The sequence below is a fragment of the Octopus bimaculoides genome, chromosome 3, assembly GCF_046866305.1.
Source record: "Octopus bimaculoides isolate indiv1 chromosome 3, ASM4686630v1, whole genome shotgun sequence".
NCBI classification, from domain to species: Eukaryota; Metazoa; Mollusca; class Cephalopoda; order Octopoda; family Octopodidae; genus Octopus; species Octopus bimaculoides.
The window spans coordinates 50,761,269-50,765,967 of NC_142930.1; positions in this window are offsets into that span (position 1 = coordinate 50,761,269).

The window sequence follows — 4,699 nt, forward strand, 5'->3', positions numbered from 1 at the left end:
GAATAGTTTCCAAAGGAATTTTTGTCCATTCTTCAGCTAAAACAGTCTCCAGTTCTTGTAGTGATGATGGTGGAGGATATCGACTCCTAACTTGTTTTTCTAAAATGTACTATAAATATTCAACAATATTGAGATCTGGGGACTGTAGTGACCAGATAAGACGTTCAACTTCACTAGAATGTAACAACTTTAGCGGTGTGAATTGGTGCATTATCATCCTTAAAGACTGCGTTTACCTCCGGAAACAGTTCCGCAACCATAGGATGAATTTGATCAGATAAAATGCTTAAATAGTCTTGACTATTAATTCTGCTATGAAGGGAAACCATTGGGCCGGTGGGTTTTCCAAGTTATAGCACCCTCCCTCCAGATCATCACAGATCCTCCTCCATGTTTAACAGTTGGAAGAAGGTAGTCTGAGTCAAATGCTTCTTTTGGCTGTCCAAAATTATGATGTTATGATGCTAGGTGTTTTCATTATTGTGTCCAACCCCCAACCCCCGTACATACATATATATATGTATGTATGTATGTATGTATGTATGCATGCATGCATGCATGTATGTATGTATGTATGTATGTATGTATGTATGCATGTATGTGCATGTATATCTTGGGTGGGTGAGCATGTGGGGAACGATGAAGAGAGGGATAAATTTATGAAATTCACGCAAAAGGTTATAGTAAGTAGACCTGTCAGTTTATGTCTTTCTCTACATTTTTTCTGCCCATCTCAGTGACACTGCCTTTTATTAACTTCTTTATATCGCATATGCAAGCGAGTAGAAACATACACACACATATATAATATTCACACTCATGTGCATGTGCGTTGACATAGGTATATGATACATATGTGCTCCAGCATGGCCGCAGTCAAATGACTGAAACAAGTAAAAAAGTAAAAAAAAAGTATACATTCATACCTATGTGTGTGTGTGTGTGTGTGTGTGTGTGTGTGTGTGTGTGTGTGTGTGTGTAAATAGAGAGAAAGCAAAAACTGAAAATTTTCAGGCAATGAATATTTAAGTATAAATATATAAATATTTATATATCAATAGAATATTTATATATCAATAGATCAAACTTACACAATAGAAATGACAGAAAATTAAAGGGAAGGAGGTAAGGTGTTACAAGTCAAGGTGTTACATACTTATTTTATCGGCTCTTTTGCCGAACCGCTAAATTACAGAGAAGTAAACACACCAGCATCGGTTGTCAAGCGATAATGGGGGGACAAACACAGACACAAAAACACGCACACATAGATATATATATATACATGTGTGTGTGTGTATGTATATATATATATATATATATATATATATATATATATATATATATATATATATATATATATATATATATATATATATATATATATATATATATATATATATATATATATATATATATAAGTTGTAGTATATTGTCAACTTAATGTGACAATCCCAATAAGGGAACACACTACTGCCGTTTAGCCCTAGGAAGCTGGACCGCTTCCTGTCGGCCTTGACACAATTACTGTGTCCTTAAGTTTGCGAGGGGGAGACAAGCTCCTCCACCCAGCCTAGCCAGCATTCAGGGACATGTTTCTGAGTCTTTGCTCGTCATGAAAGAAGCCCGTCGTATATATATGTATATATATGTATATATATGTATATATATGTATATATATATAGCCCGTCGTATATATATGTATATATATATATATATATATATATATATATATATATATATATATATATATATATATATATATATATATATATATATATATGTATGTATGTATGTATGTATGTATGTATGTATGTATGTATGTATTTGTGTGTCTGTGTTTGTCCCCCTACCATCGCTTGACAACTGATGCTGGTGTGTTTCCGTCCCCGTAACTTAGCGGTTCGGCAAAAGATGCTGATAGAATAAGTACCAGGCTTACAAAGAATAAGTCCTGGGGTCGATTTGTTCGACTAAAGACGGTGCTCCAGTATGACCGCAGTCAAATAACTAAAATAAGTAAAAGAAGAATAAAAGAATATATATATATATATATATATATATATATATATATATATATATATATATATATATATATCCCAACCTCTGATGCTGATGGCATCGATTTGATGTCAGTATCATGAATTTATTCAAATGTCTCTTCCCTCGAAATATTGGGCCTTATATCTGCTAGAAATAAACTTCTAGTGTTTCCAATTCGAACACATGTCTTGCATTCCATATACAGAAATCGTCTATACATAATTTTATCAACTCATAGCAGGCCTGCACATCTCCCATTAGGATATATTTTCAACAGATCTTTGTGTTTAACAGTTTAGTTATAGGAAGAAGGACAATGTGCATGATTTTTTCTGGGTGTTTCTGACTGGTAGAAGAACTTATTCTGAGGTCAAAAATTTGGCTTGACTGCTTGAGACAGATGGTTGCGTTAAACTGGGCACTGGATTAAGTCTCCTATCCTTTAAGAGGAAAACCGCCCCCAACGCACTTCCACACATTTTTTATTTATCAGATATTCTTCGCAAGATTATGGCAGAAGACACTTTCCCATAGTAGTGCATAATGGAATCGAACCAGATATCATGTACTTGATAAACGAACTTCTTAAGTACACAGCTATGATGCATTCATCTTGCAATAGAAGCTCTACAATCTTGTACAGCAGTCAATTTAATCTCCCTAACATTGGAAATCTTCATCATACCGATATATCATACAAAATTAATTAATCTATGTTACATGGGATATTGTGTAATTTTCCTCCCAGACTAATTGCTAAATACTCTCCATCCGATGGTTTATTATGGACATTAACTAACAAATAAACAGTCAGACGTAGGAGAGCAGGATGGTTCAAACTGTCAACGTTTGTATCCTTAGGTTGAATATCAATCAATTAAAACTTAGCAAGATATTCTGGATAATCTCGTGATTGTGCAAAATAAAAGAAAAGAAACTAAACCAAAATGACAGAAATAGATAGCCGAATTAATGTATATCCTCAAAAGTAAAGAACGTAACTCTTCTCTGGTCAAATAAGGGATACTTTGTTTCACACTGGTTTCATTTAAAATAAGAAGAACTAGTGAGTTTTACGTTATCGCACAACAACTGAATCTCCTTCAAATCATTTTCTACCACCTTTAAAAAGAACACATTGGATCACTTGGCTCTGGGTTCCTTGCACATCGGAAAAAGATGAAATCACCAAGGTTGGCATGTCTCTGGTTTTACTTGGTGCTAAACTGCTATAACAATAACTAGTTGCATCATTCTTTTTAATAACTCACAAAATAAACGAAAAGATTCACATTTATTCTCTAACTGAATATGTTTAATTCTTTAAATATTTCTTATCTTTTTACTCTATGTAAATAACTAAGATGGCCGTTGAAATATACTGAATTAACGCATTAATAATTCAAAGAATAAAACCAGAAGGGATTGTGAAGGAGTGATCTAAAAAAGTTGATGTATAGATCAGGTGAGAGCAACAACGTCAAAAATATAATCAAGTCTTATCAGAGATCATTTTGTCTGTGATGATTCCGACTTTCTTCTGATGTTAATGTTAAAAACTTGTGAGTATTGCCAAGTATACCAATGACATGAAAAAAAAAAGAAAAAAAAAAAAGAAATTGATATGAATTTCTTTGTCACATCAAAATATGAGTCAATATTGATCTACAGTAACTATCACTGTCCAATTTTCGAGAATATCGTTGATTATCGGATGATGTTTCGAAAAGCGAAGAAAAAAATTTCTTACTTGCTTTTTCTTTCCCTCATCTTCGAAGCAAACGTTCTGTTTCCATTATAGAATTTCAATCCTCAAAATGGTCGTGACATTGTATAAGGTACATCTGAGAAAATATCGATCATTTCCAGTATTCTGTAAACCACAATATTTAAAATTCTTTTTAGAGCTTAAAGAAATTAATTCACAATAGAATGACGATCAGCAAAATTCATGTGTAAGCATCGTTTCACATCTAAAGCTGAACCTAATGTGTATCCTCAAAAGTATGGAACGTAACTCTTCTCTGGTCAAATAAGGGATACATTTTTTCACACTGATTTCATTTAAAATAAGAACAAGTGAGAATTACTAATGTCATATCAGGGAAAGATATTGCTTAGTGGCAGCTTTATTTACAAAGTCCTTTTATAAAATGTTACTTATCATCATTTCTTATACATTTATTTTTACCCAAAGAATTAAATTTTGTTCTCATTCTCAAAATTCTATAGATTTTAAATCTAAGGTACAGCAAGTGAACAAAAATGCGTTAGCTATAATTCTAACCATGTGAATACTATAATAATTCTTGTAGTGTTTAATTAACGCAATAAACATGAACTTTATAATTATTTGTTCGATCTGTATATCTCAGATAAAAAACAAACAACAATAAAATAATCCCAAACATTAATTGATTAAATCTATTCAAATACTTGGCTGGTAATTATTTTATTTACCCGGTAGGATTAAAATTCCATAAAAAAAGCATGCTTTACCAATTTTAGCAACCACTCCTCTAAAATGTATTTTATACGCTCAGATCAAAATGATTTTCAGTCATCTTGCTTTCTAATTTCTTAATCAAAGGGAATAATAATAATAATAATAATAATAATAATAATAATAATAATAATAATAATAATAATAATAATA